The sequence below is a fragment of the Myxine glutinosa genome, chromosome 4, assembly GCF_964187855.1.
Source record: "Myxine glutinosa chromosome 4, kmMyxGlut1.1, whole genome shotgun sequence".
NCBI classification, from domain to species: domain Eukaryota; kingdom Metazoa; phylum Chordata; class Myxini; order Myxiniformes; family Myxinidae; genus Myxine; species Myxine glutinosa.
This window is the reverse complement of record NC_136264.1, coordinates 143472986-143500785: the sequence shown is the minus strand read 5'-3', so window position 1 is coordinate 143500785 and position 27800 is coordinate 143472986. Positions and strand designations below refer to the sequence as shown.

Sequence of the window (27800 nt, the reverse complement as noted above, 5' to 3'; positions counted from 1 at the left end):
ACTGTACAGTCATAGTACAAAATTCCTTCTCAAACTGCTACCATTACCTGATGAAAAGGCAAGAAAGCCTCCTTGATTCAAGCGGCAGGGTGAAATAAATGATCTGCCACATGCCATCGAAGACCTTTAACGAACATTTAATGAAACAAGCACCACAATATGAACTGCACTGCATATCTACTGAGTCAGAAGCAAACAACAAAGCCACTGTAGAAAGGTCATCACAGGATTTGAATCACTTGGTCAATTTTGTCAAGGTAAGGAGAACCTCTTAAAATCGGAAGGACATGAAGCAAAAGCGGAGGAATCACATGGAAGAAGCGAGGTGAGGGGTGGGATGGTGAAGCAACCAAGGATGCATGCCAGCTGGTTAAAAATAAACATGTTCCTAGAACCTCAGGGTGAATTAAAATAAAACGTGGTTTCTCAGATATCATCAGAACGACCACAAGGGTAACACCACAACTTCCACACATGCATTACATCGTCACCATTTTCCGTTTAAGGCCAGCTGAAACACCACGTCAACTCGTAAGCAGCTGCCAAAAATCGGAAGGAACAAAAACCTCATGGTTGACGATGAAAGGGCAGTTAGAAGAACCACAACCACAATGAGAAAGAAAAGGTCAATCAACATACGAGCAATCTGTCATGTCTTTACTGCACATCTCACTAAGCAACAGAAAAACACCAGACAGACAGACACACACACAGACAGAGGAGCATGAAAGTTGTGCCTCTCTCAAATAAAAAAACAGAAGTGTAGGATGTAGACAATGTATGGAGGTAGACAGAAGTATGAAGGAGGTAGACAATGTAAAAAGGTAAAAAGAAAAAGAAGTGGTGGGGCATGACACAGGCATGGACGGCCGAAGCAGGGCAACATGATGAGCCAAGACGCAAAGAAACAAAGATGTGGGCAGCCGAGGCAGTGCAATGTGACAACAGAGGTGCGGATGGGCAAAGCAGTGAGAAGCGACACGGCTGAGGAACGGGTGTGTGAAGCGGCAAAAGGCGATTCGGCAGAGGCGGGGGCGGCTGAAGAGGCACAAGGTGACGCGACAGTAGCGAGGCCAGCCGAAGCAGCGTGAAGTGAACCGGCAGAGGCAGGGGCAGGGGCAGGGCGACAAAAGTAGCAAGAAGCAGAAGCAGGGTGTGTGAAGCAGCGAGAGGCAACGCGGCAGAGGCGGCCAAAGCAGCGAGAGGCGATGCGGCAGAGGCAGCCAAAGCAGCGCGAGGTGACATGGGAGATGTGAGGGAGGCCAAAGTAGCATGAGGCAATGTGGTAGAGGAGGGGGCCGCCAAAGCAGTGCAAGGCAACATGGCAGATGCAAGGACGGCCTATGTAGTGTGAGGGTAAGTGGTAGAGGATAAGACGGCCAAAGCAGCACAAAGCGACGTGGCAGATGCGAGGGTGGCCGAAGTAGCGTGGGAGGACGCGGCGGAGGATGGAGTGGCCGCAATAGAACAATGGGAAGCGGGAGAGGCGATGCAGCACGAGGTGATGCAGCATGAGGTGATGCAGCACAAGGAAATGCAGCAGACGCAAAGCAGTGCCAAGAGATGTGGCAGAGCCGTGGATAACCAAAGCAGTGTCAGGTGACATGGCAGAGGCACGGACAGCCGAAGCAGCGTGAGGCAATGTGGCAGAGATGCAGGCGGCCAAACCAGCACAAATTGTTGGGGCAGAAGTGGAAATGGCCAAAGCAGTGCGCGGCGACGCGGCAGAGACGCAGGCGGTCGAAGCAGCATCAGGGGATGCAGTAGAGGCATGGACGGTGAGAGCAACATGAGGCGCTGTGGCAGAAAAAGCATGCACGGCCAACATAGTGGAGCTGGAAGGGACATTGGCACGGACGTTCAAAGGAATGCGATGGAACAGTACACTGGCACGGGCCAAAGGAAAGCGACGGGACGGGACATTGACTTGCCAGCCAAGGGAGTGCGATGGGGAGGGACACCAGCACAGACTTCCACATGAGCCGTGGCAGAGCCGTCACTGACCAAAGGACACGGCTGAGGAACGCGCATGTGAAGCGGCAAAAGGCGATTCAGCAGAGGCGGGGGCGGCTGAAGAGGAACAAGGTGACGCGACAGAAGCGAGGGCAGCTGAAGCAGCGTGAAGTGAACCGGCAGGGGCAGGGGCAGGGACGACAAAAGTAGCAAGAGGCAGAAGCAGAGCGTGTGAAGCAGCGACAGGCAACGTAGCAGAGGCGGCCAAAGCAGCGAGAGGCGATGCGGCAGAGGCGGCCAAAGCAGCGCAAAGTGACATGGGAGATGTGAGGGAGGCCAAAGTAGCGTGAGGCAATGTGGTAGAGGAGGGGGCGGCCAAAGCAGTGCAAGGCAGCATGGCAGATGCAAGGACGGCTTATGTTGTGTGAGGGTAAGTGGTAGAGGATAAGACGGCCAGAGCAGCACAACGCGACGTGGCAGATACGAGGGTGACCAAAGTAGCGTGGGAGGACGCGGCCGAGGATGGGGTGGCCGCAATAGAACAATGGGAAGCGGGAGAGGCGAATCAGTACAAAGAGACATGGCAGGGGAGAAGCAGCGGAGGCGTCGCAGCAGAGGCGATGCAGCATGAGGGGATGCAGCATGAGGTGATGCAGCAGAGGGGAAGCAGCACAAGGAAATGCAGCAGACGCAAAGCAGTGCCAAGAGATGTGGCAGAGGCACGGACAGCCAAAGCAGCGTGAGGCAATGTGGCAGAGATGGGGGCAGCCAAACCAGCACAAATTGTTGGGGCAGAAGTGGAAATGGCCGAAGCAGTGCGCGGCGACGCGGCAGAGACGCAGGCGGCCGAAGCAGCATCAGGGGATGCAGTAGAGGCATGGACGGTGAGAGCAACATGAGGCGCTGTGGCAGAAAAAGCATGCACGGCCAACATAGTGGGGCGGGAAGGGACATTGGCACGGACGTTCAAAGGAATGCGATGGAACAGTACACTGGCACGGGCCAAAGGAAAGTGACGGGACACCAACGGGACGGGACATTGGCTTGCCGGCCAAGGGAGTGCGATGGGGAGGGACACCAGCACAGACTTCCAAGGGAGTGCGACGGGACAGGACATCGGCATGGACGTCCAAGGGAGTGCGACGGGACGGGACACCGGCACGGACGTCCAGGGGAATGCGAAGGGATGGGACACCGGCACAGACGTCCAAAGGAGTGCGACAGGACAGGACACCGGCACGGACGTCCAAAGGAGTGCGACAGGTCAGGACACCGGCACGGACGTCCAAAGGAGTGCGAAAGGACACCGGCATGGACGTCCAAAGGAGTGCGACATGACAGGACACCGGCACGGACGTCCAAAGGACTGCGACAGGATGGAACACCGGCACTGACCAAGGGAGTGTGATGGGACACCGGCACGGACCAGAGGAGTGCGACGGGACACCGGCACGGACATCCAAGGGAGTGTGACGAGACAGGACACAGGCATGGACGAAGGGAGTGTGACGGGACAGGACACCGGCATGGACGAAGGGAGTGCGACGGGACACCGGCACTGAGCAAAGGAGTGCGACGGGACACCGGCACTGACCAAAGGAGCGCGACGGGACACCATCACAGACATCCAGGGAGTGCGACGGGATGGGGGCACCGCCATGGACCAAAGGAGTGCGTTGAGTCGGGACACCGGCACGGACCAAGGGAATGAGACGAGAAGGGACACCGGCACGGACCAAGGGAATGCGACGGGACACCGGCAAGGACCAAAGGAGCGCGACGGGACACCGGCACGGACATCCAAGGGAGTGCGACAAGACGGGACACCGGCACTGACCAAAGGAGTGTGATGGGACACCGGCATGGACCAAGGGAGTGCGACAGGGCACACGTATTGACCAAAGGAGTGCAACGGGACACCAGCACCGACCAAAGGAGTGTGACGGGACACCGGCACTGACCAAAGAAGCGCGACGGGACACCGGCACGGACATCAAAGGGAGTGCGACGAGAAGGGACACCGACACGGACCAGAGGAGTGCGACGGGACACCGGCAAGAACCAAAGGAGTGCGACGGGACACCGGCAGGGACCAAAAGAGTGCGACGGGACACCGGCACGGACCAAAGGAGTGCGACCGGACACCGGCACGGACCAAGGAGTGCGACGGGACACCGGCACGAACCAAGGAGTGCGACAAGATGGGAAACCGGCACGGACCATAGGAGTGCGACAAGATGGGAAACCGGCACAGACATCCAGGGAGTGCGACAAGATGGGAAACCGGCACGAACCAAAGCAGTGCGACGGGACACCGGCACAGACATCCAGGGAGTGCGGCGGGATGGGACACCGGTACGGATGACAAAAGATGGGACACGACGCGACATCGGTCCGGGAGGGACAGTGAAGATGAAAAGAGAATACATCGAAAAAAAAAAATACAATCAATGAAACAGGGCAGACTAGACAAGGTAATGAGAGTAATATGTCCAAACTTACCAAACTGGTATAATAATAAGTAAGTGTCCGCAGCCTGGATAGTCGAATTACTCCGAGGGGACAAAAGGTGTCGAAGAACGCCGGGTGGGTCACGGGAAAATCCGTTTAATCCCGGGATCAGGCCCCGCCGGGTACATCCATTGCCACGGGATCTGGCCCCCGGACTCGCACTCACAAGTTTTGACCAAACGGAAAGCCAAGAAACACGGTGACAGCGTGGGAGTGGAAGAGGCAGAGCGACAGAGGCAGAATGTCACAGTGGCAGGCAGAGAGAGGGAGAGACAGACAGGGAGAGAGAGAGAGAGATAGAGACGGAGAGAGGGGAGGAAGGTGGAGGAGGGGAGGGAACTAAGCGCACGCCAAGGCCTCTCCCACTCTATCTGTCCATTTCGTGCTCTCTTCCCTGTACATGAGAAACGGGACCTCGATACCGAGAAGCAAAGGGGAATAAGCAACCAGAGGGAGCGACAAGAGGAAGAAGCGATGGAAAGACGGAGAAGGCCCGAAAGCCGAAGGCTATTGTGAAACTGCAACAAAGACGGCAATGGAGGCAGGGAGGCAAAGCCGAGCGCCGAGCGACAGCATCCGGGGGGGAGAGAGCGAGGGGAGAGGGTCCACAATTGCGAGAGGAGAGGGAGGGGGTTAGGGTCCGAGTCGTTAGTGCCGCGTGCAATGAGATGGTCTCGGATGATCAAGATGTAGAGGTCCGAGAGGTTGGAAAAGGCAGCGACAACAAATACATGTATGTACACCGGCGTTGGTGCTCGTGGGGAGGAATGAGACCAATGGTGGTGGGTGGGGGTCATCATCTGGGGATGGATGAGCATGTGGATGAACCCGATAAAAGAGCAATAGATCCTGCAAGATGACGTGGATTTTGATGTCAAACGAACGGGGTTGTGGCCATTGCTCGTGAGATTAATTAATAAACGTAATTAAATAAAAACGCATCCCATATGCACAGAGCGCTGAAGAGGCAGAAGCACGTCTTATTTAATTTACGGATCCATTCATAAAAACAAAAACACACCAAACACACACCCACACACACCCACACGTTACAGACGGCGCCCGCGCTTGTACCGAAGTGCGTTCCGGGGATCGCGTTTTCATCGAACAAAGTAACGTGAGCACGACGTACAAGGAAAATACAACTTTTCAACAACAACAACAACGAGTGCATCACAAAGTGCACGAAAGCTCCTCACTCGGCAATCCATTAAGAGTGTCTGACCACCAGACGCCTTTAAAGGTGGGCGTGTCCGAAAAACTCGCATGGAACAAAAAAAAATGAAATAAATAACACGCTCGATGATCGTCTCCAGACTTCGAATGCATTGATGAGTGTGTGAGTAAAGCTGTGCCAGACAATGACGAAGGCAGTCGTTTGATGGGAAATGGACTGCACTATAAAAGTACAGTGAAAGGTGAGAGAGCATTGCCAGATTCAGCCTTTCCCCCAACGACGAGACAGGAAGAGGAAGTCAGAGGTGGTGAGACGACAAGGAAACGATCTCGACACCAGGTACAAAGGCTTACTTAGGCACCCTGATAAAGGACTGCATAATCCCTGGTGTGATGTTGAAGGTACATTTATATATATATATATATATATATATATACAAACAGGTAGAACAAAACATACACTCCAGGGCAAAAAAAACAAACAGCGAAGTTGTTTCTTTCAAATTTGGAGCGATAGATGCACAGTACATATTCCAGTTTAAATTTCTTACTCATGTTGCAGTAGCTGAAAGCCCTCCGCGGGGCTTACAGCAATATGAAAAAAAAATTGTTTCCAAGAAGTTTTGTTCACAAAAAAAAATAAACTACGAAATTTCCATATTTTCGCCTTTCACCTTTAAAGGCCAAAATCTCAGGTAAGACAAAATAGATCAAAATTTTACACATAAAAAAGGAAGCTAAGACTTGAATTGTTTTGTCACAAAAAATTCCCAAAAATATTTTAGTTAAAAGTATACTTTTAAAGAACTGCAATGCATTTTTAGGGTGTCATGTTTTTTTGACTGTTTAGTGCATATGAAGTGCCTAAATTGCTCTAATTTATGACTTGTACAGTTAGGTCATTTTTTTGTGTTTAAATTTATAGATGCCTCCAAAAAAGAGAACTTCCATGCTGAAGGGGGTATTAAAAATCAAACTGCTTGTTTTCATCAGCAGGAAAGACATTCTGAAATCCGCAAGCTTCTAAAGAAGGAGAACATCCATATTTATCTGCTGACCATAAAGAGAATAGGTCTACAGTTACAGAGAACTGCAAGGAAGAAGGGATCTCGCAGCCACTACAAGTAAAGATGACAGGCAACTGAAATTCTTAGTTTTCCAGGAAAGAAAGAAAAGCCTGCGGAAACTGTCAGAGGAGTTCAGAACTGCTGAAAACAAGACCGTTTCCAGAAAGACCATCACATGAAGGTTGACTGATTGAAGAGGGTTTTGCCTCAAGAAGATGTGCTAAGAAGACTATTTATCATAGAAAAACATTCAGGACAGATTGCACTTCATTAGTTATTTGTGCCTGTTGTTTGTGTCCTTTATGATGTCCTTGGAAATAGTAAGTTTCCTGTTTGTAATGATTTTCAATTTTGTTTAACTATTGGACAGGTAGACAGAGTAAGGGTACCTTGCTCCTCTGTGAATGTGCATGCAGGATGACATTCCATACACTTCGTCAATTTCAGAGCCAAAGTACTGTTAAACTGTAGGTTTGTGTTTCCGATTCATGTTCTATAGTGGTCAAAATATAAAACTAGAACGCCACTCAGTAGAGCGCATACTCCCGCCGTGGGTCAAGTTGGAATAATACGTTTTGTTTAACATCCCCTCTCCCCAAAACAATAAATGAAAAAGAAAGTAAGCCCTAACTGTCAGAGAATTAATTTTGATATATCTCGGAATTAGAGGAGAAAAACATAATTTAAGAATAAGAATAAAAGCTTTAATGCAGTAAAACAGAAAAAAAAATTCCCCAAAAAATTCCCCCAAAAAATTCCTGGATCTGGAATAATATCCTGAGCTTCACCAAAAACTAATCAATTCTTCCTTATCCCAAGGGCAATCATCCCACCAACTTTCATCCAAATCCGTTCAAAACTTTTCCAGATATCTTGTTCACAAACACACACACACACACACACACACACACACACACACACACACACACACACACACACACACACACACACACACACACACACACACACACACACACACAATCGAATGCATTACTCCCTGGCGGGAGTAATTATATTGAAATAAAGTAGTTCCTCGACCACAGACTGACACCTGTAGACAGAAAGACAGACAGACAGACAGACACAGACATACATGAACAAATTTCTTAACCCTGCATTTTGGTTCACACGTGCAGGGTACGGGATAATTACACGTCATCGCCAATTCATTCATGCACATTCAACCTCTTAAAGAGGGGCTTACAGGAGAAACGGCACTCACAGGTTCTCTTTATTATGACGAAGAAAGGTCAGTGACGTAAAGGTCATGGGTGGGGAAAAAAATCTCTTCATTTATTATGTCATAAACTGCATCAAATTAATTTGAGGGGGAGGTTAAAATTTACCTAATTAGCATATTTAATAAATATATGGCTACTTGTTTCATTCCAAGGTTCAAGTAAAACTTCCCATGTACAGATGTAGTAATTATCCGTTTTTGAAATTCGAGGTTAGTTTCCATTTAAATGACTTAGATATTCAGAATGAGCTAAATGCACGCATCTATAATAAGAAAAGGCAGTGTCTGTCCGTCTGTCTGTCTCCTCCATAACTCCAAAACTGTTAAACTTAGCAACTCCAAACTTTGCATGCATACACCTGGACCTCAAACAGATTGCAAGGATGAAAACTGGGTGCTTGGGTATGTTATAACATCCTTTTTGAAGATGATTAACGAGGTGCTCATAAGAAGAAAAAAACCCGATGTGGTGGTGTGCCAATATGGCGGCCCGCCATCTTGGTCAGCTCACTGCACCTCACTGGGTTCTTAGGCCGCCATTTTGTTTCGGCCTACTGAAACGTGCCTTGCCTTGGAAACACGGTCGATTATCATTATAATAGTACCCGACTGCAAAGCCGCAATGAGCCGGCGAAGCCAAAGCCTCTTGCCACTATTTTACCTATCACTATGGCATCAGTAGGTTAGGTAGTTGGTAGTAGGTAGGTGTAGTACGTACCGTACCGAGTTCAAAATGACACCATTTGCATTCTGGATGAGATTAAAATTTATAAAATTTCCTTCTTGATTAATTCGGTGAATTCCGTCTCAACTTCGGATATTTCCGGCCGTGAAAAACTATCCTCTACGGCCGCGAGATTTCTAAAAAATAATTCTTCGTCAATTTTAGAATATTTGACGCCGTTTTCAGCGTCCGAAATGTGGTAAAAAGCTTTTTTGTAATATTTTTTCAAATACTCGAATCTCATTGGTTCCGGTGTTTGGTGACGATTTTCGTTGAAGATAACCAGGGCCCGTGTGGGCCCGGGGAACGAGGTTGGTCTTAAAGTATTTTAATTACAAATTAGAGGTGCATAAGATTGTGAATCAAACAAAGACGGGTGAAACAAACTCCTATTGAACTTTTTCGCAATTTTTTATGCATACTTCCGCATCCGGAAGATGGCGGCCTCCATTGAGTGATTTGGTTTTTGAAATATTTTTTCAAATGTTCGAATCTCATTGGTTCCGGTGTTTGGTGACGATTTTTGTTGAAGATAACCAGGCCCGTGCGGGCCGAGGTTTGTCTTAAAGTATTTTAATTACAAATTAGAGGTGCATAAGATTGTGAATAAAAAAAAAGACGGGTGAAACAAACTCCTATTGAACTTTTTTCAATTTGTTATGCATACTTCCGCATCCGCAAGATGGCGGCCTCCATTGAGCGATTTGGTGCGTCAAAGCTTCGAGATTCTCAAGGGATCCAGCAAAATCTGGCTTTTCAACATAATACGTACGCGTTCATTCACAACACCGGCTACACCGGCTATAATTGAAGCATATCATCAAAATCTGGATTCGGATATGAGGATTGGATGCTGTAGACTAAATAATGTCCAAATCTGGAGTACAATCTGACAAAATTGACCATATCTTGTGATTTTATAACTAAGTGTATATATGTATTTACTTAAGCGAGGCTGGGATTCTCGTTCTGGTGTTTTTTTTTGTTGTTGTTTTTACTTTGGCAGGTAAAACGCATCTCGCTATACAAGATCGGTGCCGGTGATAGATATACGCATCTCGCTATACCGTATACGAGATTGGTGCCGATGTGTGTGTTACTGTGTGTGTTACTGTGTGCGCGTGTGTGTTACTGTGTGTGTGTGTGTGTGTGTGTGTGTGTGTGTGTGTGTGTGTGTGTGTGTGTGTGTGTGTGTGTTACTGAAACTGAACGAAACTGTTGGAGCGAAACTGTCAGCTGAAGGAGCAAAGCAATGTCATCGTCATACACGAATGGTTTATTAAATTGCACAAGCATAGCCTGGTACTTCGAAAGCAGTTTGTGAGTGTAACGTCCATGGGATAGGGTGTCACTCCACTGCATCAGAGTACACTGTACCTGCGATCTATTTTTTAAATTCCCTCTAGATTATGGACACAGATTGCGTTGGGTTGACATTCTTTTCCTTTTTTCAATGTCACACTGTATAACCATTTTGAATCGCAAAATAAAGGACACCATTTTTATTTCAGTTTAAAAAGAACTTGCTTCGTGTTCATCCCGTTGTGTTGAAAAAGAACACCTGGAGTGTGACTGGCAAGACAAATGCAGCAATCTTGCATTATTTGAACTGACTACAAGCCCACTCATGGTGTTACATGGAGCGCAAAACAAAGCAATGAAAGTTGTTCTGGTGTTTTTATGCAAGTGTGAGCGAGCGAATAGTCCCGTTTAAACGAATTTCTTCCAAAAGTGCAAAGGACCGACATGCCTAACGTAAAAGCAGAAAGACAGTTATTCCAGCACATGCAGAGTTCACATGTCGATCGATATACAGTATTTTTTTAAAGAAAAAAAAATAAACACGAGGGATCACTGGAAGCTGTAATCACCAAACTACATCAGAAGTATTTCATCTTCATAATCACCACCATATCATGTGCAACGTCCTTTGAAGAGTGCTGGTGCTGCGAAAGCAGTTACTGGCCTATAATATTGGTCGGTCGCCACTCCTTCTCAGGAATTTGCAATTTGTTCAGGGTGTCGGCGATAGCTCAACTACTCCTCGTGAACAACACCGTGGGATCTTTAACATCCACACCAACTAATGCTGGCAGACAGAATCCCCAGTTTAACGTCCATCCGAGTGATGAATCACCTTGCCTGTGAAACATAGTTTACACTTCCCAGCTGGGTCGAGATTCAAACCCAGGCTGGACAGCTTAGAGATGAGTGCGCGCATCTCTTGGCCATCCTGCCACCCCGTCAGAAGCCGTCACACAAACTATTAAACAGGGCACATTTTATTGCAAATATGACTGGATTTCAACATGAGACAAGAAACCGAGGTTATACCTGTCCAAAACAACCACCACACCCCCTAAATTTGGCACAGCCTACCCAGCAGGTCGGATTACTTTGGCACGGAGCTACACCTTGTATATCACAGAGGAGTATACTCAAATAGACCTTATGTGAAGTAATTGGCTCCTGTTTTGACATGAAGTGTTACCTCAGCTCAAAATAAAAAGGGGTGAGAAAGCTCACTTGGAAAACAACACACTGTGTAGAGCAACACACAGCTTTCCTACATCATTTAGTTTTAATTTGCATGTTCTGCAACACAAGGTGAAGAGCTCGGCAACCGATTCTACATTTGTGATGCACGCAAGCAAGTACAGTTGGTCGAGTACCACCAGCACTTTCCGAAGAAACTGGGTTCTGAGTTTGCTCATCTGCTCGAGCTTGGGCCTTCTCTATTGCACTCTGGTGATTCCAGGTTCGAATCTCATACCCATTCGACTTACAATGGCAAATTGCTTGGCATGTTGATTTGCCACGGGCCACGACACAAGTGGCATCGCCACATCTCAAAAATGGCAATGCAACCTGCAGATTATGCTTGATGGATCGACTTTCAGTCTCTTCCCCACGTCAAGTCAAATTTGAATAAACGAACAGCGTTGAGAGAAATAGCGTATGTGCATTCAATCTCGGTGTTTGACTTGCCTTCGGATGTTTCACTTGACTGGATTGGGCTCAACAGCATTTGGCCGGATTCGATTCAACTTTGCTTCCGCGAAATCGTTCCACTTGCGCTCAGCTTCAGCCCAATCACAACTGCGGCTCTCTCGGCTGCTCATGTACACAGATTTCAACTCTATCTGTTCGGCTTCTTTTTGTTGCGCTCAGCAACACCTTCTTGCAAACACTTCCCACTATGCCTCACATAGCCCTGGCATTCCTAATTTGGCACATCGTTACCTGCTTTTGTTCCGATTACTGCTTGCTCTGACAAATAGGGTTCTTGCCTTGTTATGAGAAAACTTTGTATTTTGACCAATCCATTGGTTGACTACACCCGCAGCACGATACAGTACATGACTACAAGTATTTTCTGATGGGAAAGTTGCAGTTCACAATGACTGTTTTTAGCATCCACTAATGCTGTTTGCCCTAATTAACTGCGCCACCAAAGGTGGACGCAGGTTATGATTTCACCCCTGTCTGTCTGTTTGTGAAGAGGATATCTCAAAAACCTGTGGACGGATGTGAACAAAACTTGGTGGCCAGTTTCGGTGTGTGACAAGGATGAATTGATTCGATGTTGGTGAAGATCCGAATATGGATCCAGATAAGATAACTTTTAAGTGATTCTTCACTATTGAGAGATGGGGCCAAAAACGATACATAGTATGATATTTCAAAAAGTTACGGGCAGGTTACGACTAAAATAGGTGGATGAGTTGTTTGGTGACAAGAATAAGCCGATTCGATTTTCGTTCAGGCCCAGATCCAGATCCAGATCTAGTCTATCAGTGAGATACAAAACGTAAACTGTTCAGCCTGGAGGAGGCAAACGCTTTTACTGAGTGTTGTTCCAGTTCTTTGGGGTTTTTTTTGTTCTTTTCCTTTCCATCTTTCTGCCTTGACGCGGAAATTGTCTGCATTTCAATATAATCAGCTTTGCCTGCCTGCCTGCCTGCCTGCCTGTCCATCCACGACCTCCATCTCCACAATAGTGTTGGCAATCAAATCTATGTTGCTATGCCTGTGGTGCAGGGGTTTCTCAGACACTCTGTTGCTGGCATTTGCACATACAGTACTGCTTTTGCCGTGACCTTGAAGCCAATCTACAAAATTCGATAAGTTTTTTTTTTTTTTCATTTTGTCACATTAAACTTTGTTTTGTTGATCGTACTTCGTCTTCCATGATCGTCTTCCATGTGCTTTTACATTGGCTCTTTCTGCTGCTCGACGATCGAGTCACAACACATGCTGTTATTCACTTATGACAGTGCAGGCAATTTGAGAAACTCAATCATCATCAGGCCTGTTTTCTTTCCAGTGTGAGCTTACTGACCTACATTTGGTATGCCTTGTAACTAAAGATAGATATTTATTGAACATTTAAGGCCCATCAAGTAAAATATCTGTTAATTTGAACAGCCGGCAGAACCAATGTTCGTTTTAAAAGGAACACACGTGCACGGATGTACACACAAGCGCGCGCGCACACACACACACACACACACACACACACACACACACACACACACACACACACACACACACACACACACACACACACACACACACACACACACACACACACACACACACACACACGCCTTGGTTTTCTTGGTTCAGAGTTTTCTTTTATTCCTTTTATTGGGGCAGTTTGAATTTTGCCAGAAGGGATTTTTCCGATAACACAAAACAATGGCTTGGGGTCACAACATTCCAAAGAATCCTTCATCCCTTTGCCAATGTCAGACATTTAGGATTCTTTGCATTTTCGGGGGTATACAAATTTGCAGTTCAAGAAAAAGCAAATTCTGCATTTAAAGCCGAGGATTAACCATGTACAATGGGAAACATGTTTGCTCGTGCTCAGATGTTGGATAATGTCGGTGGTGAGTACAAGCAAGTTGTTTTTCAACAACCCATTCTAAGGCATCATCTGACGGCCCAGGCCTGGCAACAGGGAGCTAAATGCTGCTGAAGTTCAACAAATCCATTCCAAAATTTTCCCCCAATACAAGATGTGTGTTTTATAAAGAAAACAGGTTGTGCAAGAAATAGTGATATAACACAGCAAACAATATTCGTATGAATATAAAGCAATTGCACTGAACCTTAGATACGCATAATCTTTCAAAATAATTAAGGTAATCATCATCCCATTTCTAAATTTGTGAAACCCGGCTGGCCAAACAAATGCAACCCAAACTAGAACAGCACTCGGTAGAGAGCATACCTCCGCCTGGTTGGCCATATCACACAATGGTGAAGAATCACTTACAAATTCAATAATTCTCATATCCGAATCCATATTCAGATCTTCACCAAAATCGAATCGATACTTCATCATCACACGCACAACCGGTCCACCAAGTTTCGTCCAAATCCGTCCATACCTTTTTGAGATATCCTGCTATGTATCGTTTTTGGCCCTATCTCCAAATGGTGAAGAATCACTTAAAAAATTATAGTAGCCGGATCCGAATCCGGAACTTCACCAAAATCTAATCATTTCGTCCTTGTGACATACGCTACATCTCAGCCAAATTTCGTCCGAATCCGTTCACAACTTTTGGAGATATTTTGTTCACAAACAAACAAACAGACAAACAAACAGACGGACAAACAGGCAAACAGACAGGGGTGAAAACATAACCTCCATCCACCTTTGGTGGCGGAGGTAACTAGAACGGCACTCGGTAGAGCGCATACCTCTGCCAGGCTGAACAGTCTATGTTTTGTCTCCAACTGATAGGCCAGATCTGGATTCCGACCTGAACCAAAATCTAATCGACTTGTTCTTGTCACCGAACCAACTCATCCACCTAGTTTTGTCATACCTCGTCCACAACCTTTTGAAATATCATGTTACATATTGCTTTTCAACCGATCTCCCAATGGGGAAGAATCACTTCAAAATTAAACAACTCTTGTATCTGAATCCATATTCAGATCTTCACCAAAATCGAATCGAATTGTCCTTGTCAAACACCCAAACAGTCCAAGTTTCGTCCAAATCCATCCATAACTTTTTGAGATATCGTGCTACGTATCTGTTTTAGCCCGATCATTCACTGGTGAAGAATCACTTCAAAAATTCTGATACGGATCTGGGTTTGAATCTTCACTAAAATTGAATAAACCTTTCCTTTTCACATATGCAACATCTCCACCAAGTTTCGTCCAAATCCATCCACAACTTTTTGAGATATCCTGTTCACAGACAGACAGACAAACAAACAGAAAGACAAACAGACAGACAAAGAGGGGTGAAAACATAACCTCCATCCACCTTCAGTGGTGGAGATAACCAGTTGTCAATTTAAACAAACGTCAAAAGAACAAGAAAAAAACAATTGAACTGGTAAAGAATGAAAGGTGGGAAGAAAGAGTTGTGAAGATGTGTCAGCAAAGGGAATAAAAGAGGAAGTGGGGAAAATATTGAGCAGTTTGCCAAATAAGCTGGAGCTGTGGGGACTGTTGTGTTCTGATTCCAGAGATGAACGACGGCTTTAGGAAGCATCGCACAGCTTTCATATTCGGTGATATTGTCAATGGTAAATAACTTTCCTTCCACCAAATTTCCTCATCATCATCACCCTCATCTTCTGCTTTTGACTAGCACGTCCACAGAAATCCCATGCTGCAACTCAGCGCACATCTGAAATTCCTAATGTACTGAACGTGTCACAATAAATCTGCTACAACTCTATGCTGGAGCAGAAAGCCCAATTTTTTATTTATTTAACAGGTGCAAACGTTAGCAAAACCACAGAATTTACACCCAGACAGATGACATGCTTGCACGATCATGGTTAAAGCAATTCACAGCTTGGTTCTGGACAACTCTCAGCAGGTTTGTCATACTTTGTATGTTTGTTGCAGTCATTCGGTTCCATTAACAAGCGTCTCCCTTTTGTAAAGCAAACGAGCCTCTGGACAGCTGGAGAGGCAGAATTGTTTTCTTTTTTAAATTGACCTTCTACCCTTCGGGCTTCATTGTTACAGTCAGAGATTTGTATGCATCAGTGGCAAATGTAATTTAGAGGTCCCCAGGGAGGTGCACACCATAATCACATTGATGCATTCATACCAATATATAACTAAGAAATACATTTCAAATTTATCCTCCACGACACAAAGATGTGATTAAAAACAAATGGAACAGACTTTTTGATGGAAACCACTTTCCATCCAAACTATTTCATATAGAGCATGTGAACCGATTATCCAGATCCTATAGATTCCTTAACCACAAGTTTGGCTGTGAACTGCAATTATTGTTTTGAGATTATCATTGTTGTGACCTGTATGATTTTAACAGCATTTTTCAGATGCATACAATAATAGGGCGGCCTTAATTTCACTGCGATTCATAATACTGTATTTTCAAGGATCCATAAGGAACATGCATTGAGAATCAGGCTCAGTTTTCGAACATAAATTATACACTGCACCAGAGTCAAATAAATCAACTCTCTTCTTGAAATCGAATAACCTTTGTAACTATAACTGCACTCGTCGAGCGCATAGTCTTTCTTACCTTGTGTGTTCATTCTGAACAAAATTACCATCGTCAACAGAACACGCTACAATTATTTCCCACTGCTATTATGGCCCATATACCCGTATCATCCATGCACCCCATTCTGTCATGTAGTTTCTTGGCATGGGTTATGAACGTTATAAATGTAATTCTTCACTCACTTCGGGTAATAGATCAGATATATGAAGTTTCAGTTTTTTGGGATAAGGATTTCAATTCAACCAGTTATGGCTGGAATACCACTTCAATGATGACCTCATCGTTATCACCCTATACACCCCATAGGGAATAGATGACATATGCCAAGTTTCAATTTTCTCCGTTGAGAGGTTTTGGAGAAAATGATGACCATTTTTTTGCTTTAATCCAATATAGCTGCATTACCATGTGACCTATGACGTCAAAGTTAGCAATAAAATACAATAAAAAAACATTGGCAGTTCCACATATGTTTAAAGTTTCACATTGATCGGACAAGCGGTTGCAGAGAAAACCATTTTCAAAATGAAAATATATAGACACAAACACAGACACAGAGAGACAGACAGACGGGTGTTAGAATAGTCTCGCATCTTCTTCGGGGTGAAATGATAAATAGCAAGCAGTTATTAAAGTGTTCTAATAAACCAATAGCAACTAGCGGTTAGGGCACAGGCTTGGGATCCTAGGATCCTGAGTTTGAATCCCGGTCGATCGCTGAATTAACGCCAGGGGGATTGACTCAGCCCGTCATCCTTCCGAGGTCGGCAAATTGAGCACCAGCTTATGGGATGAATGATCACAGTGTGTACCATGATTTAGAATAGGTACACCGTATCCTTGCGCATCGAAAGAGGTGACTATGGGTTGGCGTCAGGAAGGGCATCCGGCCATAAAAACATTGCCTCAAACAGGGAACCATGATTATCATGGGGCCCGCAAGGCTAACCCCCGCTCTAGCGGGGAAAATGGCCTTAAAACGATCATTCAGTCATTCATTCATATTCACTGAATGAAAAACGTAAAAGGTAGAGCATGCAGATTGTGATACATGACAGGTTCAATGATATGTCTGGCCTGAACAGCATTGGAATCAAAATGACATCACATCACCCCTGTCATGTGACCAGATCCTCAGCTCTGATTGGTGTACGTTTGAGGGGACATACATACATACATACATATGGCCAGACAAACACTGTTCGAGGCGGCGTTGCCCTATGAGCTACGCCATAAAAATATGTATTACTTATTTGTATACTTGTACTACTTGCCATTTAAAATTACATAATGCTAGCAAACAAGTGTTACAATTCTTTGTGGTATAAAATGTGAGGATGGTGGTGGACTTCCTGTGTAGGGATGCCACAGACACAACATACTGCTGTACATATTATTGCTGCCCATTATATAATGGTAACACTATTTAATACGAAGTATATTCACATATAATCGACAAGATCATTCATCGTGCTATCAAAATAAATCTCTCCAGCATTTAAACACATTTTTTTAAAGTACAGAAACAAGTAATACAAAACATTTGAAGAAATTTAAAAGGATGTGGGGATGCCATACAAAAAATAATGTAAACAAGGTAGGGATGATCACAATAAATTATCATGCAAAACTGCATCCCTGCCTACATCTTTCTTTGAATAATAGTTATTCCCTGTCAATCTGCAAGGATAGTGTATTGTTGTGGTTGCGGAAATGGACCTCAGGGAGAACATCCATGAACACGAAGGAGTTCCCCAGACAGTTATCTCAGTATGTGTTTATAAAGATCCCTGCCCTGTTCCCAGACAATTGGGGGAGGCCAGAGGGGGTTGCGGGGGTGGGAATGCGTTGTGAGATAGTGTGCTTCATCCCTGGTGTGATGGGAGATCCTCCCCATCCAAATTCCCCCCTTCTCTATCCACTTTCAACCTCTTAAATCCACTTTCAATCTGCTTCAATCCAACAATCCATCCTTCAATCCATCAATCCCTCTTTCAATCCATCAATCTTTCTTTTCACTCCACAATCCATCCTTTGGTCACTTCGTCCTTCAATTCATCTGTTCATCCATCTGTCCATTCTGATCCCTCACAATTATTCACAGCACAATCGACCATGAAGTCCATCCATCCGTCCATTTATTTCTCTCACTCTTTTGTTTGCAGCCTTTATTGCCCAATCCAACGATTGTGTATTTAAACACACTATACAACGTTTCTCACACACGCACCGACCAGAACCACCACAAAGCACAACCTCGGTTTCGACGACATCTTATAGGAAGCTCAACCCCATCCTAAACAATGTCGTCTTATGGGAAGCACCTAGTTTATTACATCAATCTCCAGGAGGAGCGGGGATCAATGGGGATGAGCCACTCAGGGGTCAGGGTGGGCGGAAATCCTTGGCCCCTGAACTCACACCCCGCACAGGGTCAAAGGGTCTCGGAATGAACTTTGCCCTCTCAAAACTGCACCTGGTCCGGGAGGCATAAAAGCTGAGACACAACTCGGTTTGCTGCTGTTCGTGTGTGCTGGGGATCGTGTCAGAAGGAAGCTGCCTGCCGGTTAGTGCTGAAAGGACTATGATGGACAGGAAGGACTGCTTTGAGTTGGGATGGACTGGGAGGACTGGGCTGAGTTGGGGTGAGCTGCACTGCCCGAGACAGACGGCGCAGCGTGAGACGAGCTCAAGGGTGAAACGCACGGGGATAGGCAGGTCTTCAGCGCACCGCAGCTCCGTACTGACTTATACGATCTTTTCTCTCCATCTCTAAGAACCCATAATCGTCTACTTTGGATGCACAAAGAGAATCAACCCTCCGATGAGGATATCAATGAATACCCTCCATCCCCACGTGGATGAGGCCTTGTTCGTGCCTCACACCCTTCCTCTAAGCCTACATTAGCTAGGCTGCACCTCTCACGACCATCGCATCACCACTCTACCGCCCTTCCTCCCCATCCAAATCCCACCCCACATATTTGGGATAGACACAGCCACACCTGGTTGTGTTCAGTAAGGCAGGAGCCATACCCATACATCTCTCTGCTTCCTCATCGCCTCATCTCTTTCTGCTCTACGTTTCTCCCGGATGAATGATGGTGCCATGTCCTGTGTCTAAATTAGTTTGCATAAAGCGAAAAACATGTGGTAGAGGATAAGTCTGCTGTTCCTTGTTTTTACTGCATGTAGATGTATTCGTAGATTACTTCACTGGAAATGTGTGTTGTTCCTTGATTGCTTGCTTGTGTGAATAAGTGATCGTTGTTTTTGACTTGATAAGCATTTTTCAAATCTACTCGACTGCGTATTTTTCATCATTGGTTCGACATAGTGTGTACACAATTTATATACAATAAGTTTTTACCCACTGATTGGCTCTGCTGGATAGCCAACACCGCACCCACGGTCCGCTTGTCTGTAATAAGTAGTCGGGTGGGCATTCAGGGAGTGGTTCCCCAATTAAAGTAACCAAACCATCAGAAAGGTAATGCGATTAATACGAGCGAGGACCCTGCAAGGTTTGGTGGCTTCAACCGGCATTAGTGGTTGGTTAACAACCCATTGGGCCATGGATTTATCCATGACCTGGTGGCCTCAGGGTTAGAGGGTGAGCAGCAGTTCCAGCAACCACCCCGTGAATCCCAGCTGTACTCAAACCCAGACACACAACAGTATGTTGATAGTTTCCATGTTCAGATTTGACCAGCGTTGTATTAAACATTTAAAACACATGCACACACAATTTTAAACTCTTCACACCGAACGCCGAAACATTGGTAGAGCAACTTGAATTAGTGAAACAACACTCCGAAGACGTTCAAATGGATTTTGGCCTAGATTAGTGTGCCAGGTACACAATCTTACAAGGTAGATAAACAAAAACGGACAACATAAAAATCGATCGAGATACAAGAATACAGGAGCAAAACAACAAAGTATCTTACAAATACCTCGGAGTAGAAGAGGGCCACCAAAATATGTCACAAACAAATGTGCAAAACAATTACCAAAGAATACCTGCGTAGAACAAGGCTGATCCTGAAAACCTACCTCACTCTGAGAAAAAAAAAAAACCAAACCCAATTAACCAACTAGCAGCACCAGTATTCCAGTACAGCTGAGGAATAATAAACTGGACACAAGCGAAAATCAATAAACTAGATATCAAAACAAGGAAACTCCTCAGTATTCACAAATGTTCTACAAAAATCAATGCATCCCAAGAATGTACCTAACAGCTCGATAAGGACCTGATGGAACTCAAGCAAGTGCACAGTTGCAGTGCACTGAGGACCTCACCCTCGTGCTTGTCTCGTGCTGCGCCGTCTGTCTCGGGCAGTGCAGCTTGCCCCAACTCAGCCCAGTCCGCCCAGTCCTTCCCAACTCAGAGCTTAACCGACATAAACAGTCAAGTCAATGTGAACAGAATATACACCGAAGTGTAGAGAGGTCGCTCGACATTGCCCTCATGGTCTTTATAAGTGCAACAAAGGGACGGGGGTCGGGGTGGCCTGGAGTCCACCCCCATGACCCAAGCAAGGCACATTTGCTACTTAAAAAAGAAATGTACACTTGCATTTCATTCAATTTTATGGATAACAAATCTACATTTCGTCCAGTCGACGATTCTGATATCTCGAACCACACTCCAATTACGCACACATGCACATACAAATGAGAGGTATCACATGCTCCCCAACTTTTCTTCGAAAAGCACGGGGATAACAATCGTAATGGTGGAGGTGGGAGCTGGAAGACTCTTGGGTGCACAGGTTGTATGTCGTGGAAGAAAAGCAATAAATTGGCAGCCAACAGCTCAAAAAGAGCACTTTACTCACCAATTGAGATTTTTAACATTCTCGATTCAATCCTTGAGGGTCTCAAACCGATTTCAACATTTGAAATGCAAAAGAAAAAGGTTGCAAGTGTACAGTCCGTCAAGAAATGAATCTACCTCTAGCGGCTAGCCGATCAAACATAGAAGCACAGTGGAAAGGTCATGTGACATCAAGATGGTGGCACCCATGAGAAAAGGCACTGCAATTGTCTGCACAACAGCAAGGAAAAAAATGCAAATTAAAACACTTCCCTCCACCAAGCATCAGTCTGTGATAGGGCTGGGATGTTTTGGTGCAATTATACTTGTAATGGATGTGTGTTTAGAAAAACTTCCACGGAGTTTTGGTCTGTCACTGGAGAATCCCAGGTTTATAGTAAGAAACAACTATAATAAGCACTGCATTATCTTCTACATATTAGATAAGCAGGTAATACACATTCAGCAGAAATGTATCATTTAAGTAACCAGTTTGTAACAAACACGAATTACTCTCGTTTTAAAACAATGCATCACTGAACACCCCAACCCTCGAAGATAATTAATATAAAATTGTTACACATTATTATGTCTGATAGAGATCTTCCACATATACGTTTGTGAAGGAGCGCCTAAACAGGTACACGAGTTCCTATTAGAATACCCAGATGTGGCACTTAGGAGCGAGAACAAACAGATGATGTTAATACATCAAAATATCTAAATGATAGTGGAAAACTCATCAAGGAGGGTAGGGGGTGGGGGTGGGGGGAATGAGATGTTATTGGATTTCATAGGATGAGAGGACCATAGCCATAACCATACCCAATCTATCCATCAAGTTTTGTCATAACTTTCTCCACAACCTTTTGAAATATTATGTTACATATCAACCCTCAATGGTGAAGAATGACTTCAAAAAAAAATCTAGTAGCTGGATCCAGATCCGAATGTTCACCAAAATCTAATCATTTCGTCCGTTACCCATCCAACCTGTCCACTAAGTTTCATCTGAATCATTCAACAATTGTTGAGATATCCTGCTCACAAACAAACAGGGATGAATCGATAACCTCCACCCACCTTTGGTGAGGAGGTTTAAAATCCATCGAAGGAATGGCACGAAGCACCACCCATAAAGCTGATAAGGGTTCAAGGACAGGTGATAGGATTTGATACAATAGGAAGGCCATAGAGAAACAACAACACCAGTAAAAAGAGCAGAAGCAAAAACTAGAACGGCACTTGGTAGAGCGCATACCTCCAACAGGCTGAACAGTTTACGTTTTGTATCCCAATGATCGGTCGGATCTGGATCCCGACCTCCAAAATCAAAGCAGCTGCTTGTTCTTGTCATCGACCCAACTCATCGTATCTTCACCGGTTCCAGGTCCGTAACTTCACCAAAATCTAATCATTTTGTCCTGGTCACACACCCAACCTGTCCACCAAATTTTGTCCAAATCCATCCACAGCTTTTCGAGATATTCAGTTCACAGACAAACAAACAAACAGACAGACAAAACAGACAGGGATGAAAACAAACTTCACCCACCTTAGGTGATGGAGGTAACAACAGAGATAAAAACAACAGCAACTACAACAGCACTCAGTCGAGAGCATACCTCCACCTGGTTGGCCATATCACTCAATGGTGAAGAATCACTTAAAAAATTATACTAACTGGATCTGGATCTGGATCTTCACCAAAATCGAATCGATTCTTCCTCGTCACACACCCAACCAGTCCACCAAGTTTTGTCAAAATCCTTCCATAACTTTTTGAGATATCCTGCTATGTATCGTTTTTGGCCCGATCTCCCAATGGTGAAGAATCACTTAAAAATTCTAGTACCCGGATCCGAATCCGAATCCGGATCTTCACCAAAATCTAATCATTTCGTCCTTGTCACATACGCTACATCTCTGCCAAATTTCGGCCGAATCCGTCCACAACCTATCGAGATATTTTGTTCACAAACAAACAAACTATAAATCGGTCAGAGACCGAGGACTTGCTGGAATGTACTTTTTAAAAATTGACCTTGAGTTTGACCTTTCAAGGTCAAAGGTCATGGTGCCAAATTAAATGTCATATGTGACTTCCTATATATCAGTAACAGTAAGTGTATGCATATCTCTTGTACTTTTAGAGTTATAGTGGTTTGAAATGTATTTTAAATGAAAACTCGACCCCCCCCCGATTTCACGTTTTGGGTGAGCTAGAGCTTGACCTTGGGCCTAGAGAGTTAAACATTGGGCACAGTCTATTCCAGGGCAAGGCAAATATGTGTGTAAAGTATGGCGATGCTAAGTGCATCGATGTAGACGTAGTACTGCGCACAAACAGACACACAGATGGACAGACAAACCAACCAACCAACATACTTGCCGGAATTTTTTCCGGCAAGTAACAAACGGACAGAAAAACGGACAGACATGGGTGAAAACATAACCTCCATCCACCTTTGGTGGCGGAGGTAACAACAGCTCAGCAACAATCGTGACAAGAAGAATATCACTCAGTCGAGCGCATACCTTCGCAAGGCTGAACAGTTTACGTTTTGTATCCATCGATAGGCCGGATCTGGATTCGGACCTGAACCAAAATATAATCACCTGGTTCTTGTCACCTTGCCAACTCATCCAACAAGTTTTGTTATCATCCATCCCCACATTTTTGAGACATTGTGCAAATGTATCATTTTTGGCCCTATCTCTCAATGGTAAAGAATCACTTCTAAAATTAAAGTATTCAAATCCGGATACAGATCTTCACAGTGTTTCTGATTTCTGTTTCTGATTCGTGTTTTAGTGTTCAAAATATAAAATTCAATTGAAATCAAGTAGTTCCTCAATCAAAGATTGACATCTGTAGACAGACAGAGTGAATCAATTGCCGAGCACCGCTTTTCGCTTCGCGCGTTGGTTATTTATGCTGACAAAGTCTGGTAATGATGCGCAAAGTTGTGAGAGAGGAGATACGAAGCTAAAACAGAAACAGCGGGGACAGACAGACAGACAGACGCTGTCTTTCAATTTATATAGACTCGTAGGGAGTCCCCTCCCTATGAGCAACCTTGTTCTCCACATGCAACACGTTCTTCTGACAAATACCTTTACTTGGGCGGTGTATAGGTAACTGACAGGTCGCTCAATTGCTCCCCCCCCCCCCCCCCCCCCAAAAAAAAACCAAAGTGTTATATGCATGAAGCAAAAACATGCCTACTAATAATTCAAACACCTCACTGCACTGGAAAACATGGGGACAGGAATACTGTACTGTAAAGGGTGGGACTTGTAATAACCTCTCCCACCTGGAGGCGGTGCTACACGATACACATTTACATCCAGAATATGCGACCCCCACCCTCCCAAGACCACCAGCAAAGATAAAAACAACCCCATACACTAATTGGGATCATGCCGATCCAATGTAGGAAGTCTGGATGTTATTGGCCCAGAACTCTAGGAGGAGTAGTCTGACAAACGCACAAACACCGGTCCGTGAGTCATCGTCAGGATACACAAACTTTAACCGATGTGTTCGTCTCGTTCTGAAACAATTCTTACAAGCAAATTTAAAGTACAAAAGTATTAAAGTCAAATGCGATTCTTAAATTACAAGAATACACAAGGAAACTATGAAGCAGGAAAAGGCCATTACATCCCAATATCCTATAATGTACATGTGAATTTAATCGACAACATGCCTTTACCTCGACATTATATTTGCTTACTTACCCGAACATACAGATTGCAGTTCAGTTGTCTTACTCTAATATAACCAAAACTTAAAGACTGCATTCTTCACAATGTAATACCTACACAGCAACAGAAAGGCTAATTTAATTTGAAACCTAAATGGTCAAATGATGCAAAGTGGTACATAAACCAATTGGCAAATAGGAGGGACATAGCGGAATAACGGAGCAGAGAAGATCAAAAACTCAAACATTTTCACAAGTGTAATATCAAACTGAATTCCAAGCAGTTGAGAAAAAGTCACATCGACACAAGGAAACCAACAAAAATATTTAATGGGACAAGAATGTCGAAAATCAAATAGATGGCTGCTGGAAATTTGGGCATGGTTTTTGGTGTCGTTAAGTGTTTTCATGACGTGACAGCCAAATGTAATGTATGTAATCTCCCTTCACCCAAACTGGAAATAGAGGAGGTAACTAGATGGCTCATCACATTTGTTCTTTTTACAATGGCAATCAACCACAATGAAGCTATGTCAAATCACATTGTACAATGCTTTGTTTGACGTTTTTGAATTGCTCTCCACTTTGCAGATTCCTTTAAAAGCATGTACGAGATAGCATCAGCTAATTCGCTGGAGTCAAGAATAAGTTTTTTGTTTTGATTGAAGGATGGAGAGATGTGTGGTATTGAAAAGGAAGAGATCATCTGAGGAATATTATGGAGGCACTGTATGGTTATTCTGCAAGTCTGCTCCCGATTTATCAGTGCTCTCCAACCGCAAATGCAGGTAGGGCAAGTGGCGGCCATGCCAGCTTTTATTACCTCTGGCACCAAAGGTGGATGGGGGTTATGCTTTCACACCTGTCCGTTTGTTTGTCTGTGAAGAGGATATCTCAAAAAGTTGTGGATGGTTTCAGACGAAATTTGGTGGAGAGATTGGGTGTGTGACGAGGACGAATTGATTTGAGTTTAGTGAAGATCCGAATACGTATACGAGAATTATTTACTTTTTATAAGCGATTCTTCACAGCATTGAGAAATGGGGCAAAAACTACATGTAGCATGACATTATTATTATTTTATTTTTTTTGTATACAAGATCGAGGCTTGTGTAAGAGCTAACATCAATCACAAAAAAGAAAAACGGACACACAAAACATGCAATAAAGGGAGCGGGGGACAAGATGGGGAGAGAGAGGGAAGCAAACAAGTACTACAGCAGAGAATAGGGACATCGGGAAATCTGTGGGAGGGAGAGGGCTTGGGGGGAGGAGGCATGGGAATGCGGGGGGGGGGGGCGGGGGTGTGGGGGGAGTGGGAGAGGTATAAACCACATGGACACTGCTAGAACTTCCAGGAAAGAAGTCGATATTTCAAAAAAAGTGGATCTGGGGTGAATTAACGGGGGTAGAAAAGATCAAGGTTTTGGATGGGGGAAGATAAGATAAGAGATGGTGGTGAACAGCTGTTTTAAAGACCTGGAGGGAGGGGTGTGATTGAAGCGAGTGAGGGAGTTTGTTCCAGAGGCGGGAGTAAAGAGGAATGAAGGAGTGAAGGTGAGCAGAGAAAGTGAAAGTGAAGGTGAGCAGATTTCAAAAAGTTGTGGTTGGATGATGACAAAACTTGGTGGTTGAGTTGGTTAAATGACTGGAAATAGAGGAGGTAACTCGGTTGCTCCCAACAATCCCAAGCCAATTAGATTTGGGTTCATGTCAGCAGATCTGGCCTATCAGCAGGATACAAAATGTAAACGGTTCAGCCTGGTAGAGGTATGTGCTCTACCAAGTGCCATTCTAGTTTTCCTCGTACATTGAGAAGACCAAAATGGCTTGTCCGACGTTTCTGCCTTCCTTCACGACAAAAGCTTCTGTAAACGACGCTAATTACATTACTTATGTGTCACCGTGCAAGAGTATTGGGTGTGAATTTTTTTTTTGGTCATTTATTTGCAATCTCCCTCTCTGCATTTTGTTTTTTAATATAGTACTAATTGACATTTGAATTACGAGAGCTGAAATAAATGCCTCAGGATTATGTGTACTGTAATCATGAACTAGTCTTATTAATTAGCCAATCAGAGTACTCTATTTGCTTTTAATGTCTACGATAACACGAATGATATTACATTTCACTCTATTTAATGAGAAATATTTTTTGGGTTGCGATATTTAAATTCACAGAAAAGATAAGCTGGAAAAAAGTTCTTTCATTGCCGTCTTCATCACGAGCATCACCAGTCGGCCCAGTTATGTTTGTATTGATGGTAGCAACCTCCGATCTCATTTAAAGCTTGGGCGGCACAGCCAACAATCTCGGACGTTATCCTCACGTCTGCTCAACAACAGCGTTTATTGCAGTCTACTCAGACAGATATCAAGGGGAGGATTTAGAGCTGTTCTTTTATTCAAGGGAACAACACTTCTGCACCCCCACATGGTGGTGCTACCAATGGATGATGTGATCATGTTTCACATCATGTGACTGGTGATGGCGAATCAGCAATGTAGACGTAATCCCAAGTAACGAGGTCAATTTGTTTACAGTATTCCCTCGTTGCTATTGGAGGTTAATCACTCAATGATATTCATGAAATTGCCTCAACGCGATCTAACACATGAATCTTTGCAAAATCCAATTTCCCGCATTACTTATCTGGCAGACTTTAACCATGAATCCCACCTCTCTCTTTCTCCCAATCCCCAACCACAGTAATTCATGCAAAGCAACAATATAAAGCAAGATGTACAGCAACATGTTGCAACCTTTTTGCAACAAAAACAACAGTCCATGCAACTACCAAGTCAGTGGCAGATCAGAAAAACATCCAGATATCAAGAACATAAATATTGGTCATACTTTTGTAAAAAAAAATATATATATACACCAGCAGTCAAAAGTTTTAGAACACCTCGATTTTTCCAGTTTTTATTGAAATTTACGCAGTTTAATGTCTCAATGTACTCGGAAATTAAGCATAGAACAAATAAACAATTGGAGATAAAAAAGAAATCATAGAATCATTTTATTTAACAAAATTTAATTTAAAATTTTGACTCAGCAAAGTCACC

General features: G+C 44.4%; 2 protein-coding genes across 7 annotated transcripts in view; one reads left to right on the top strand and one right to left on the bottom strand.

The window, feature by feature from the left end:
* Positions 1 to 27800, bottom strand: part of LOC137425326 (lysine-specific demethylase 6A) — a 286024-nt gene that overhangs the window by 217730 nt on the left and 40494 nt on the right. The window lies entirely within an intron of this gene.
* LOC137425327 (zinc finger BED domain-containing protein 5-like) overlaps positions 5784 to 27800 on the top strand; it is a 45567-nt gene continuing 23550 nt past the window's right edge. The window contains exons 1-3 of one of the 3 annotated variants that reach the window (XR_010984099.2): positions 5784 to 5980; positions 25400 to 25519; positions 27442 to 27532. The gene's annotated coding sequence lies outside the window, so the exon portion shown is untranslated. The remainder of the gene's footprint in view (positions 5981 to 25399; positions 25520 to 27441; positions 27533 to 27800) is intronic. The other 2 variants (XR_013623214.1, XM_078776556.1) reach the window with 2 other exon arrangements.